General features: G+C 44.2%; 1 protein-coding gene across 1 annotated transcript in view; it reads left to right on the top strand.

The window, feature by feature from the left end:
• The first annotated feature begins 4674 nt into the window (after positions 1-4674).
• cdon (cell adhesion associated, oncogene regulated) overlaps positions 4675-15631 on the top strand; it is a 46362-nt gene continuing 35405 nt past the window's right edge. The window contains exon 1 of the mRNA XM_072694645.1: positions 4675-5207. The gene's annotated coding sequence lies outside the window, so the exon portion shown is untranslated. The remainder of the gene's footprint in view (positions 5208-15631) is intronic.

Raw genomic sequence — 15631 nt, 5'->3', positions numbered from 1 at the left:
GCCCTCTTTTTAGGAGTGTACAGCATTCTCTACAGATAACGTCACGTTTATCATATCAGCATGAATTTCTTTTCATTTAAGTGATGCTGGCTTTTTAAAAGCTTACTGGCCAGATGCACACTCCCCTTGTCAATGCCAGAGACAGTTGTGATTGGTCGAATGAGTTTGTGTTGTGTGCAAAAGTCTGATTAAAGCTTTTAATGTAATTGAGATGAAGATGTGTTTGTGGTTGGGGAAATGTAATGTAATGAAGTGATGCAGTGATGAAGAGTCAGTTCTAGGACTGTCAGAGAGTCTCTGCCTTCAGTGATTCTGCCTGATCTGGTAGCCATGTGGATCCATAGGCTACCAGCAGACAGTAGAAGATCAGGAGATTCAGTTAGTTGCTGCAACTCCACCGCTGTCTCTATCATCCAAGGAAGCACTGCTGTGAGGATTTGATTGCTTTCAATCAACAATAGATTCCTCAACTCACCCCAAAAGTACTGGATGGAGCTCCTCCACCATCATTCCAGAGAACACAGTCCCTCCACTGCTCCACAGCTCAATGCTGGGGGGCTTTATACCCCTCTAGCCCACGCCTGGCATTATTAGGCAGCATGGTGCCAATAGGGTCACTATTGTTGATCTGCTCCAGAGAGTCCTATTCTATTGGCAGTACTTCTCTAAAGACTCTAGACAAGCTGTGTGTGTGCATTTGCACATCTGTGTCAGCAATGGGTGCAACTTAAAGTAGCTGAATGCGTTTATTAGAAGGGGCGTCCACAAACTTTTAGTGTTTAAAAAGTTTACTGAAAACACTTGTTTTAAGCGAAGTTCCAGTATTCGGTACTGTCGTCTTGTACATTATAGTGTAAGTGTGTGTGTGTGTGTGTGTGTGTACATACAGTATCTTACTTAATATAAGTTTGACCCATAAGCCAAAGTATGTCGAGAGAGAGAGAGAGGGAGGGAGAGAGAGCAGTTCTGATTGTATGAAAAGTGTCTGTGCTCCAGTTCTCAGCATGGCTCTTCTATCCTCTCTCTCCTCTGGTCTTGACCCCCCTCCCCAGGCTTTTGTATACTGGCCTTCATGTGGACTGCCCGCTTTCTGGCCTTTCACATGCCACTGTGTCCAATCGCCCTCTCACCCCCTCCTCTGAACCCTGCCATGCTCTCTCTCTCTCTCTCTCTCTCTCTCTCTGTCTCTCTCTCATTCTTAAAATCAAACTGCAGCCAGAGAGTGAAGGAGAGATGTAGGGAGAGCTTAATGAAGAAGAAGGTAATTACACTGAGAGCTTTGATGTACAGTCTGTATGGTCAGCTCTCAATCTACACTTCTGAATTCTAGTATTGATTTGACCTGATTATTATTATTATTATTATTATTATTATTATTATTACACTACTGTTATCCAACTTATAGTACCAGTGAAAAATAAATGTGCGGATAACCATCTTAAAATGCTAGAGTGACCATATCTGTGTTTGAAAAAAAAAAAATACAGGACACTGAGGACAAACAGGGTGTCCACCGTAGTTAGGATGTCATGGCTAAGGGCTAAGTTGTAGGACAGAGTGTATGTGCGTGTGTGTGTGTGAGGACGAGAAAACTCCTCAAACCCTGCAGCTACAGTATGTAAATATTAACGTACATTAATACACAAACATTTACTCATTCAGCAAAACCAGTAAATAACCTTAACAGCCTGTATTTTAGTTCAACTTACAGCTCAGGCCTACTGGACTCGCCCCAGCCAGGACATCCTAACTACGGTGGACACCCGTATGTCCCCATTGTCCTCTTTACTGAAAACACAAATATGCTGTTCCTAGCATTTAGATTTTTTATTAGATTTATAAGATGATGATCAGCACACATTCAACCAGGTGTGTCCAAACTTTTGACTGGTACCGTTTGTTATTCTTCTTATTCTGTATCTGCCACATTTCTGCCCACCTAACCCAGTTTTTCTTTTAAAGATATCCACACCAAACCAAACGTAAACATCTGTTGGTTTTACTGACAGGACCAGAGGTCTGCAGGTTCACCCTAGAAACCTCCTGGGCTTTAATGTATATTTCAGGGGCGTCTGAGCAATGCAGTTTCTGAACATTCTGAAAAAAAGCTATAATTGAATGTTTTAACTGCTGAAAAAATAATACAAATATACACAAAATCCTTACATGAATAATCTTTCCACTGTCAGGATTTTCAAGGCCTACCTTCCTGAAACTTCAGTCACCTTTTGCTGGGTTTAGCTGTCAGACAGCAGCGAGCACCTGCTGTCCCAGCCCACCTCGGCCTGCTTGTCACCGCAGCCAACGAATATAGGTGCAGGGATGATTATCCTGTTTACACATGGCCATATGCAGAACAGATGACCATTTCACACAGGCCTGACCAGCCAACAAGCCCACCAAGTCTTGCAAACACACACACACAAACCCCTAGTGCTGAGGAAACAGCCCCAGCCAAATAACACGACGTCCATCCAACCAACAATCCTGAGGCCAAAAACGACCTGCGGCCATTTAGTTGCTCAAGCCTGGCCCCGTTTCAGTCATGTTAATGAGCGCGGAGTACGCCAGCACAGTCCGTTAAGCGTTTTACGCGGCCCTGTGTTGCGGTGACGCGAACAAGCCACATGCATATCACCATATCGCAGGAGCTGGTTTTCATTTCGACAGGATCCGTCGTGCTGTTGATGAGTAATGTGTTTGAAAGCCTCTCGCCTTCTTTTCTTCAGCCTTCCTGTCAATGAATGACAGAGGTATGTACAAATATATCACCTACTTCCTGAAAACTCGGCTGCACGGCTGAGGATTATAAGAGCGTGCAGAGTGGGGCACCACCTGCCATATGCCTTACCATTATTCACTGTGACTCCCACCCTCACATTCATTAGAATTAACACTGACACTTCAGTCTCAACAACTGTAAAGAATATGTGTGCAGGTGTTGAGGCTTTGTTTGACAACTTTGCATCATACCAATACTCTGTGTGTGTATGTATGGTTTATGTATATGAATAAAGTGTATAATGTATATATATATATATATATATATATACATATATATATATATATATATATATATATATATAACTAAACTGTACTTACAGTGCAATTGTACTTACGGTACTATTGTTGAATTGTGCTCTCCAGAATGACTGGTTCCCATAATAAAATGAAAAAGTAATTTTCTACATAGTCCCTCTATTTTCACATGTTCAAAAGTAATTGGACAATTGATTGATATGCAGTTTTTTTAGCCGAACCGCGTTCCTTCATAATATCATGACAGATGAAGGAGATACCATGTGTTAAAGTGTTTCCTAGTGTTGAGTTTGTTTTTGGTGGCTGTTAATGGGAACTCTTAATATGCAGTCCAACATGGTGATGATGGTGAAGGAGGTCATCTTTAGGCTGAGGTATGTTTGAAAGGAGAGCGTGCAAAATCATGAAAGGAACACCTCTCCAACTGTTAAGCATGAGGGTGGATGGATCATGCTTTGGGCCTGTGCTGCAGCCAGTGGCACACAGGGAGTTGGCCATGGCCCTCACTGTGTCCTGACCACAAAGTGTAAAATGTATAGCTACTGCAAGCTTTGCTAGATAACCTATATGTCCAGATATTTGTGGACACCACTTTTAATGAATGCATTTCGCTTTTGTAATTTAAAAAAATTATCCTCCAAGACCTTTGCTAGAAAAAAAGGGGGAACACTCCCCAAACAAGAATTAAAAGACTATTGGATGGCTACAAATACTATTTACAAGCAGTAGCACTTCCCAAAGAGGTGCTCAAACTTTTGCTGTGGGCTTTTTTTTTAAATATAATTTTAAAACTAGAAATGCACAAAAGATATCTCAACCATGGGTGTCCAAACTTTTGCATGCCACTGTATCTGTCAAAATTCACAAATGACATATAGGTAAAAATATGAGACGATGAGTAAATGCATGCTCAACTCCAAATAATCACACTACCTTGCCAAAAGTATTGGGACACCTGCTCATTCACTGTTTCCTCTGAAATCAAGGGTATTAAAAGAGCTGATCCTGCTTCTGTTGGAGTAACTGTCTCTACTGTCCAGAGAAGAAGACTTTCTACTAGATTTTGAAGCAGAGCATTGCTGTGAGGATTTGATTGCATTAGTGGGGTCAGGATGTCAGATGATGATAAACTCCCCAACTTATCCCAAAAGTACTGGATGGAGCTCCTCCACCATCATTCCAGAGAACACAGTTCCTCCACTGCTCCACAGCTCCTCAATGCTGGGGGGCTTTATACCCCTCTAGCCCACGCCTGGTATTATTAGGCAGCATGGAGCCAATAGGGTCATGATATTGATCTGCTCTATCTCAGAGAGTCCTATTCTATTGGCAGTACTTCTTCTCTACAGGGACTAAACAAGCTGTGTGTGTGTTTGTACATTTGCACATCTGTGTCAGCAACGGGTGCAACGTAACGTAGCTGCATGCATTCTTTAGAAGGGGTGTCCACAAACGTTCACGTCTCAGCAGAGCTGCTGTAGTGTGAACTGTGTAGGTTTCTGGAGGTGTGTCTATAGTTTTGACTGGGAGTGCATGACCACAGAGCAAGCCCACTCCGAGAGCCAGTCCCGTGGTGGGTTTGGGGGTGTAAAGGGGGCGGGGAGCGCGCTGATCTTCATTTGGGTTGATGGTAAAGGCTTGTTACCACACTGGCAGTAGGGCAGCCCCCTTCTCCTCTGGAACTGCCCTGCTGGGCTGTGGGCTTGGAACATTCCACCATCAGCCTGCGCCTCGCTGCCACGATCTGCTCGGCAATCCGATACTCGCCTCGAGGATGTGTGTGTGTGTGTGTGTGTGTGTGAGAGAGAGAGTGTGTGAGAGTGTGTGAGAGTGTGTGTGCTCGGAGAAAAAGACAGTTGTAGCGCGAGGCAGAGCGAGCAGAGGAAGGAAGAGCGAGACTAGTCCGCGGTGTGTAGTGCTCACTCGGCAGCTCCGCGCGGGCTCGAGCTTCCTCCGCCTCGGCGACTTTGTACTTCAGCCGCTCAGCGCGAGCGAGTCCCGCACAGCCGGAGAGGAGCTCGAGCTTCCGCCGCTCCTCCCCGACCGTCCTGCTGCCCTGCACGTCGAGCCCGGCTCTAATGGAGGGCCCGGTGCGGATTTGCTGTCAGAAGAATGCGGTTAGCTGCTAACTCTGTCCGCCAGAGCTCCGCGTTTCCCCCCGGCTGAAGGTAAGAGCTGCTCGGCCTGCTTCGGCTTCCCAACCGAGGGGCTCGTGTACACACTCTTACACACTCTTACACACACTTTTAGAGGGCTGGGGTGCTTTTTCTACACCCCTCGCCTGTCTTTCTGCCTTATCCTCAGCTGTAGTGGTGGGACAGTTCCTCTGAGGGGATGAAGAGCAGCAGACCTCCAGACCTCCAGACCTCCAGCGCTTCTTCTCTGAGGAACCTTTCAGTTCAATCTGAAGCCTGGAAGCATAAAGCAACCTTACAGAACTTCTACCAGCAGAAGCGAGGCTGGTTTTATTTCATTTATATTATATTTAGGCTTATAAATTCATTTTAACTGTTAAATTTGCGTTTTCTATAAAAAAACCCAAATAATTTTTTTGTCACTTTTCACTTTTTTGGTCTAAATCTGAATCTGGCTGTTGTTCTTTACGCTGTAGTGAAATTTCATGATGTGAAATGCTCTAAAATGACCTGTAAAGAGGTCTCTCTACGTTGACTTCCATTTAAAAGGTTACGAGGTTTTTTCCTCCTCCTGGAAGATTTGGAATAAGTCTTATTTTTGGTGGCTGTTAATGTGAGGAACTCTTATTTAATCTGGGATCACGCGCGTGAAGGAGGTCATCATCAGGCTACAAAATAAAATAATAAAGTAAAGAATGTAAAAATGTAATTAAAAATAATTATAAATTGAGTTGTTTTAAAGTGAAGGGATGCACAAGCGAGCACTTGTTCGGGCTGTGGTGTTTTTCCTTGCCTCACCAGACTTCCCACCTAACTTTCCTTTCCGCCCATCTTCATCTTCATCACCCAGCACGTGAGAGTGACCCTCTCCAGTGAGTGTAAATACAGCACGCGGCCGCTCTGCCTGCTTCAGTGCGCTGACCTTCCTTCTAGCTCACGTCTGCAATGTTTACGTCGAGTCCTGCAGACCTTCAGCAGTCCTGTCCTCTGCTGGAGAACCCAGCACCAGGCCCGAAGTGCCTCTCGGTACCGGTACTGTGCATCACCTGCTGAATGTCTGCAGTGGTCTCTGCAGGGGGGTCATTAGAACTGTGATTAGGGGCAGGCTGAGGGAAAAGCCCTGCATTAGTTGTCTTCATGCCGGCGTAATAACCTGGATGTGCCTGAAACTGAATACCTGTCTGACTCAGAAGAGCTTCTTTAAGACAAGAACAAACAAAAGCCATTAATGAAAAACGAGAAACGCGTTAGAGAGGAAGTGGCACCTGTGGGGAATTCTGCTAAAGAGAGCCTGTGGTCGCCTGCAGGAATCTGACTGTGTCACTCACAGCTTTCATTAATGTAGAACACTGAAGATTTCTCAGAGCAGGCAGATGAGGAAAGATACAGCTGGGTTGATATGCATGATTATAGCTAGAACAATAAACAACAACAACAAAAAGAAAGTTCTAAGTGGTTCTACAGAGGTTCTAAGCACATATCTAACTAATGGTACATGTCTTTAGTATAGGCAGTGGGTTTATGTGTATGTATGTATATGAATCCCATGGTCAGACCATTCTTCACCATGATAAAGAGCCTGATGTGTATAGTTCTTAAAGTCGGGGAGATTTTCTGGTCCACCTTGACACAAAACGGGTTCCTTAGTAAATGCAGTGCTCCTGTACGGAACTATGACCCATGTTTCAGTGCTTATATGGTTCCTAAGCACTAAAAAAATATTTTTTCTCAAATGCAATAAAAATCTCTTTAAAAATAATGTTCTCTAAAGCAGCTAATGAAAAATTATTATTATTATTATTAGAACTTAAAGAACCCTTTTGCTGAGAGCGTGGGAAGCTATAGGAGAGTCGTTTGTGAGTCCTATAGCTTTTACAAAGCATATCTCTGCACAGATCCCAAAGGCAAGTTCTAGTATAAAGGCTAACCCCTGTATCACCAGCTGAGGGGTAGGGTCTGCTGTGTATTTGCAAACAGGCGGCGTTTGTGCTCGTCAAAGGCGACGGATGATATAGCCTTTTCTCCTCCAGGGCTGCTTTTGATGTGCCTGCTCTAAAGAGACGTAAATGGAGGCCTACATGTGGCATGTGAGTGGCTTTTGTGTGATCAGAAAGGTTAAGACAACACCACCGCCACACAACGAAACCCCCATGCCTTCTGCACAGAGAGGTCCTTTCATGATAGCACCACAATAGAAGCTGGCAGCTCTGTTTTAGAGATGTCTTCTAAATGCGTGGTGAGGGGTGAAGACGAAGCCTCGTCTTAGGCTTCAGTTCTGCTCTTTGCGGTTCTGCTTGTTCGGGCCAGGCTGTTGTTGTGCTGCGCGAAAGCCGGGGTGTGACCGAGTAGCACCGAGATAAAGCTGAAATATTGCTTCAGTTTTTTGCTGAAAGAAGAAAGAATTTATAGAATCCAGCCTGTTCTGGATCACCTCAGCTCACCTGCTGGGGTTGCTGTAGCCCTGTCCCTCTCTCTCTCTCTCTGTCCCTCTCTCTGTCTCTCTCTCTCTCTCTCTCTCTCTGTCCCTCTCTCTGTCTCTCTCTCTCTCTCTCTCTCTCTCTCTGAAATTCTGAACGACTAAGAAAGAGGGGAGATCTCTGAACTGTGATCCTTGCGCTTGAGTGCTGTGAACTGTTTCACCTCATAAAACTGTTTTTTTATATTTGTTTTTTGATAAAACTGCGTTTAGAAGCAGTGCTCTGAATTTGTGGTACATTCGCAGCAAAGTGCAACATATTTCTATACGGGCCATTAGTTGGGTGATAAACGTTAGTTGTGGAAACACTGTCTAACTGTGTAGAAGCTGCTTCTGGGCAGCACAGGCAGATTACTTTTTCTAATAATAATAATAATAATAATAATAATTAGAAAATACTTCAAATATGTTTTCATGGGAAAATATTTGAAGAATTGAAAAAGTTAAAAAGAAGATTGAAGAAGTGAAAAAGGCCTTCTCCCGCTCTGCTACTTCTCTCACTTTGATCAGTTTCCAGTTATGGGACCTTTCTGAAATAGATACTGTTTTATTGAACTCCCACATCTCTCCTATTCCCTCTGTTTATTTTGCCTCTGCCACTGTAGAGTAATGACACCCCTATCCCTCCGCTGCCTCCTAGAAACCTTTTCTTAAGATAGGGGCTGCACTTAGAAAGTGGAACAGTTACCATTCGTTCAGGAGAGCGAGGTTGTGAATGATCGTCCCGAAAGAGCTTGACATGCTGCCTGTCAGACGTGCGCAGATGGGCGCCTCGGAAGAAAGCAGCCGCGGGTTCAAACGGTTGCTCCTCGAACTGCGTTTCATCTTTCCAGGGACAGCGGCGTGTCTTTTAAGCTATTGAGGGCTGGCCGTTCTTTAGGGGCGGGCAGTAGGAGTATATGTTATTGTGTTTGTTATGATTAATTATATCACAGTAAGCTTTTCTGGATGTGACTGGAACAACTGACGTCTGATAAAAGTAGAGGGTAAGAAGGTTGTTTTCATTTTCTTCTTTGATCTAAGATGAATAATAATAGTAATAATTGTGTTCATAGTTTTTCTGTGACTCAAACTATGAGTATTGATAAACCTGGGAAAAGGCAAACTACCACGATGCATATAAAAATGTAATCATATAAAAATGTCTCGAGGTTAGGGGTGGGAAATATGACAGTATGAATAGTTTTGTTGACGAGATACAAGCGAGTGTATCGTGAATATCGTCAGTGCTTAATCCTTTAATATCTAGACTGATTATTACGTTTTTAATCCTAATGCAGAAACTATTGTAAATAATTTGGCAGCTGCTTGGGTTAGCTTAGTTTGTGGAGTCCAGCAGGGTTCTGTTTTAGGGCCTATGTGACAGTTATGAAGTTGTAAGAGTGAAAAACTGAATTGTGGATTTACACACAGGGTCGAAGGGGGTAAAGAGTGTAATTAGTGCTTAATTAGCAGCAGGTTTGAAATATAAATCAGTGTCCTGAATCACTGAGTGTGGGAGAGTATTTGAACAGCAGTTTCTTATGGATCTGCAGCTACTGATGCATTTTCTCTGCATGTCAAAAATCATGAAAATATTGTGTTGTGAAATAATATTACCATAAATATTGTGATATAATATTTGTAGCATATCGCCTGAAATGTTCTCCTGTCCGCCCTCAGAACGTGGAACGGTTCAGCGCACAAAGTAAACGAGCTGATGTGTTTCTTCTTGTTGCCGTTTGATTGATTTCCAGCCGTGAGTTAACGAAGAAAGAGCTCACTAATCATCTAATCAGATGACTGGGCTACATCCTGCGATTTCAAAGGCATCGCCCATCAGTGTCTCTGGGCTAAGCACAGGCATTAATAAATCATTAGCATGCCGACGCTTATCATATGGGCCGACTCTAAACAGCGCCTGTGCCATTACGAGGGCTAGAATAATGTTTGGCCGATTAGAGCGTTCTGGCTAATGCTGAACACATGTGGCTGCTACAGGAGGTATTTTAAGTGGCCAATTTGAATGTAGGCTTGTGTAATGCTTTCGGAGCGGCCTTTCTGCTGCTCATGACGCACGGCCGCAGCATACGCCCTCCGACCTGCCGAGCTCCGGCCCGGGGAGGCAGAGAACAGGATATCTGCACGGGACCCTCCGTACGCCTGTCTGTCAGGAACAGAGGATGTGCATCTCGCGCGTTGAGGAAGTGGGTTCGGTACTTTTGTGTGTTTGGGTTGCGGGCAGGAGAGAATGTAAATGCATAGTAAAAGTGAATGATGGATACATTGGTGTAACTACAAGAGGCAGACCGGGCGTGTCCGCCAAAAAGAGAAGAGAGAGAGAGAGAGAGAGAGAGGGTGCAGTTACAGTGTATTTTGGGACTCCTCTTTGGCTCCGGCTCCGTTGCCACACAGATGTTACGCAGTGCGCTAACCCCATCTCTGGCCCAGGCTGGATGAAAGTGAGTTTGAGCTGCTAAATCAGTGTGTGGTTGGCCTGTTTATTTGGGTTGGGGCTGTGATCTTCGTTCGCCCTGCTCCAGGAGGATCAGCTGTGGGACATAAGATGACTCTGTGAAATAAGTGAGTCAAAAAAACACAGCAGCACAATTCACACATTCCATCACATGTGGAATGCATGCTGCGCAGATGTGCGCTCACAGTGGGGTGAGAGCATCACTGGGGCGAGTTCTGGCTATGTATAGTCTTGATTAGGAGAATTGCGAAACTGCTGGTGAATGTTACATTTTACTCCAGTTTATAACATCTAAATTAGATTTCTTTAATTAAAAATAAAAAACACTCTATGTCCAAATGTTTGTGGACACCCTTTCTAATGAATGCATTTAGTTACTTTAAGTTGCACCCAGTGCTGATACAGATGTGCAAATGAAACTCTTTTTTAATACCCTTGATTTCAGAAGAAACAATGAATGAGCAGCTGTCCCAATACTTTTGTCCATTTAACATAGCTCCTCTTCGACCTGCAGACACACTTTTGCAGGTGCTGTTAAAGGTTTCTGCACTTTCAGCAGAATTTCTCAAAACAAACCTGCAGTAGCTGCAGTGATCCTAAGATGCCCCATAGTCCAAAATAATTGACTGCAGTGGCTGACGTCCAGCTCGCAGTTGACAGCACCAGTGCTCCTCCAGAGCTGGGTGGACAGGAGAGGCCAGCTGCCAAAGGCTGCACTGTGATTTAGAGCCCACTGTGGTGCTGACTGACATTGGCCAGCAGCTCTGAAGAGAAAGCAGATGGAAAATATGAACAGGGGACTGATGGAAGAGATGGACAGGTTGGAAGGAGCAGGTTGAGGGGGTTGCCGAGGGCTGGGGTGTTGGTGAGTGCACTCTGCTGGTTGCTTGGAGTTAGTAAGAGGAGAAAAACCATTTGGGAATTTTTAGTTAGAATATTGACTTTGCACATCCTTTAGAAAAACAGTCCGTATTTAGAACTCATCATGACTCACTTTCCGGAAGCAGTTTCCTCTTAGGTGGCTGGTCAGCTCCCGTAAGCCTGGCTCGTAATTACTGTATGTCACATCATCTGTTCTTATCCAGGAAGAGCTGTAAAATACACTGTTGTTGTTAAGGAGATTCATTTAACTAATCACTGACTGCCTCTTTTTCCGCTTACCTGTTCACTGATCTACTGTACCACAGAGAGAACAGATAGAACACTTGCTTAACCACTTTTTTCACCTATATATTTAATTATACACATATAATATACTTATATAATAGGTTTTATTTTTTATATAAGCAGTGAAACACTTGTTCTGGAAGCAAACATTCATAAAGCATTTAAAATAAACTGTCGGCAGCTGTGGTTGCCAGTATGCTTTTTTGGCAACTGTAAATTTTATATTCAATAACAGGTTTGTTTACAGTACATTACTGTGGTAAGAGAATACACTCTAAAAATTCTAAGCGGCACCTATTCCTTAATAGACTAATATTAGCTTAATATTATTATCTGCTAATGGTCACAAACAGACAGTGTAATCCTGTGGTAATGCAAGAGTGACCACTGCAATCCCCAGCCAGCATAGAGACCCACTCAGCAGCAGAGGCAATGCTGACTTGCTCTTACAGTCTTCAACACTGAGGCCAGACAGTCTACCACTATACAAATTATAAACGTGCACCCAACAGAAAGTAGCCTGGGAGGAATAACTACACACTGATGGTGAGCGAAGGGGATGGAGACATGCAAAATATGCAAATAGATGATGCCAGGAGCCAGTGGGCTCCCAAACCCACTGTATATTTTTGAACCAGCACAGCCAACTCCATATGTTCCATATGTTCCATATCTATAAACGTCAACGTCAACAACTGATTCAATCCAACATCATTTTTTTAAGTGTAGTATACATTATATATAAATATTACAGAACACTCTGTTAAACATTGAGTAAAGTGAATAAATAAATATTGACTATTCAAGATTGGAATCATGTATTTTGTTTGTTCAGACAATAGATATATAATAATGGGGTTTTGGCTGAAATATGTATTATTGGTATTTCACTGTTACAGAAACTGTATTTCAACTTTTTGGAGTTTACAGTCTTTTGCTGTCATGGTTTGACAGTTTTTCCCCTGTAACTGCACTGCTCTCTAAATTAGAATTTATACCTCATTTTGCTTTTGTAATTATTAAACCAGCTATCACACTAATTATACAGTATTGCAGGATAATATCTGTGCTCAGATCATTATGCAAGTGGTTCCAGTCTGGTCGACCCTGCAGCCAGTCAACATTTTTGCGCTTTGTTGGACTTGATTAGGTTTCTGTCTGGCCGGCTCAGAAGATTGATTTAAGTTCACTTTACAGACTAAAGTCCACTTATTCATTTCAGTGTTGATTTTTCGAGTGACTGATTAATTCCCTGAATTTGCTGAATCGCAGTTCATTCCTTCCCTCCCCAGCCTTACACACACTCCTCATTTTACTCTGGGCTGTGTGTGTTTCTGTTTGACCGTCCTGGCTGGAGTGCAGAGTGGGGTTTATTTTTTGAGGGCAGAAATATTCTACTTTTAATCAGTTTTTATTGTGTTCCTAACTTCAGTGAAAACACTAAAATGAACGTAGAATTTAAACTATATGTCCAAATGTTTGTGGACACCCTTCTAATAAATGCATTCAGCTAATTTAAGTTGCACATATTGCTGATACAGATGTGCAAATGCACTGACCAACAGCTTGTATTGTCTATATAAAGAAGTATTGCCATTAGAATAGGACTCAACATCATGCTGCCTCATGCCAGGCATGGGCCAGAGGGCTATAAAGCCCCCAGCATTGAGCTGTGGAGCAGTGGAACAATACTTTGGGGATGAGTTTGGGAGTTTGGGATGAGGTGGGGTGGCGTGGTGATCGTCCAGCCCTTGATCTCAGAAGAAACAATGAGCAGGAGAAAATGAACAGGTGTCCCAATACTTTTGTCCAAATAGTGTCAGATCATTGCGATTGCATAGTCAGTCGTTACATGATTATTGTGACTATTGTGCCTCAGTTGTTGTATCCACTTTGTGTTCATAGGGTCCTCGCTGGGGGAAGGTCAACACTACAAACCCAAAATACGCTCTCATGTGATTCTTGGCGGGTGTGACTAACGTTTATGAGAGCACTTAGGTTGATTGCACTTGGCCTCATTAAGAAAAAAGAAACCAAAATACAATTCCTCAGGAAGTTGCAACATGGCATGATAGAAGACTAGGGTCTCACTGCCGCCAAAAACAACCATTTGTCCGATAATTGTCCTGCAGGATCTGATGAGACTGTATTTTTCCCAGTATCTAGGGTGTGCAGAGAATCCTCGCCCTAGGGGGAAGATTCGGGGGCTGAACTTGTGAACCAGACCCGTGCTGTCAGCTACCATGGAAAAAATCAGAGGAGAGAAATTTCTGCATCCTTAGCTACTTCCTGTTTGCAAGATTCATTTCTCTGGCCTTTTCCTGAGCGTGACCCTCGTTGCACTCTCCAGATCTCAGAACTGTCCACCCACACTCATCCCCCTCCTCCTACCCCTCCGTACCATTTAAACCCAGCAGGGTCACACCACGACTTTCTATTTCCATCACCTGAAACCCATAACCAAAATATAACAAGGGGTCTACTGGTAGATCCCAGCGGTTCGGCTGTTCTGGAGCCAGGAAACTGGGGCGAGAATGAGGAGAACTATATTAAGGCAGAAACGGCCGTGGTTGGCACCCTCCGTACGCTGGTCCTGACAAACAGCCTGTTTGTTTGGCGGAGCAGCGCAGCGGACAGATCAGAGCGCGAGGCAGTGTGGGCATTGCCGCAGTGGGGCGTGTGGTTGTGACTTCCATTTTGGGCCTTATGGCATAGCAAGACATAGCAAGCAGAGAGCAAAAATTCATTTACAGGGCTGTTTTAAATCTGCTTGAGGAGGCTTTGAGGAAACAGGAATTAATTACTGGGCCCGGTCTGAAGAAGGCCCCTCATTGTTGCACTGTTGACCCTTCTGTTAAAAACAGCCAAGATTAGATTAAGATACAGGATGGGACATTCATAATATTTATGACTCTCAGACAGACTAGCTTCCTGGTTGGTCTTCATAAGATACTCTGTCCAGTTTCTTTTTTCCCCTTTTGGTTAAAACCCCATCTGTGGAGGTCAAGGCCTCGGTGCGCTCTCCTAACAGTAGCTGGAGCATGTGCTGTTCAAGCACGGTGCGCGATAGCTCTATTATTGCACTGTTTTGCTGTTGTCATGAGGCCGTGTTGGTGTTGGCTCCGCTGAGTGCAGTACGTCACCGTCCAGATCAGCACACACCTCCAGCGCTGCTCCAAAAATCGCTGAGTCCAGAACAGAACGTGGCGAGGAGTTTAATGGCCTGACTCTTAGCCAGGGATGGAAAGTCAGATGTGTTGGTTTATTGAACTCACACCACCCAATTTATTTTCTGATCTCGGGCAGCGAGGCAAAAACAGGACCTTTGCACTCCGAGAGAGTTACAAGACAAGACAGATAAACATTTAGACAGCCTAAATAGATGCAGCCTTGGCTCGTGTTTGGACTGTGTATTTATTTCTGTGCCCTCAGACTTGTACATACAAGGCAGAGAGGTTGCTTTATGTTTTGTGGTTTTTCACTGTCTTCCGAGGGAGACCGATCCGGACTTCTTGACCTTTTTCACATTGTTTGTTTTTGTTTCATGCAGTTAATTTTTTCTGCTCTGCGAAGTTCATGAATGCAACCGCACAAGCAGACGTTGTGTATACCTTCAAACAGCTCCGTATAGCTACTTCCTTTCATCACCATAACCGTTCTTTAGACTAGTAGCCTCAGCACAAGAGCGCAATCCAGCGTGATCTCTCTTCTCCCCAGGCCACAGATAATTCACAGATGCCGGACTGTTTGCGAGCCTCTCTCAGCATTCGCTTCTTGCAAATATCTGTTTGGAGACGCACTGTCATCTTGTTTTTGTTTTCCACATGGTTCGAGTCGCAGTTTTTAATATATGTCTCTACCCTGGGAGTGCTTTTGGTCGAGGGCCAGGGACCTATCGGTGGGAGACTGAGCAGAGCCCATTATGCAGCTGTATGTCCGGCCTGGTTACCACGGTGACGGACGAGGTGATGGAATCCAGAGAGATCAGGGAGCGCTGACTCCGAGCCGGAGTTAGTGGGAAAGAGAGAACTCGGTCGTGCAAGCAATCAGATGGAAAGCTTCAGGCCGGGCCCAACGCTTAATCAGCGTGGCTGCCGTCCTGGAGTAGTCAACAGTCACCATGATGGGCCCTAATGGAGCAGGCTTGGCCGGGTAAGCGGAGGGAGTTGAGAGAGTTCGGACATTGATAGAGTAAAGACCCAGGCTTAGTTACGTTACTTCGGGTGTTTTTGTGGGGGTTGTTTTTTTTTTTTTTTTCTTTTTTCATGCGATCTACCCTCTCATAGTCTGAGCCTGTGGAATGTGAGAGCTCAGCCTCCTCCTCAAGAGGAGCTGTCCAAAGCTCTGACATACTCACAC

This window comes from Salminus brasiliensis, chromosome 13 (assembly GCF_030463535.1).
Source record: "Salminus brasiliensis chromosome 13, fSalBra1.hap2, whole genome shotgun sequence".
Taxonomy (NCBI): domain Eukaryota; kingdom Metazoa; phylum Chordata; class Actinopteri; order Characiformes; family Bryconidae; genus Salminus; species Salminus brasiliensis.
The sequence above is the reverse complement of the archived record's forward strand: the minus strand, read 5'-3'. Positions and strand labels throughout refer to the sequence as shown.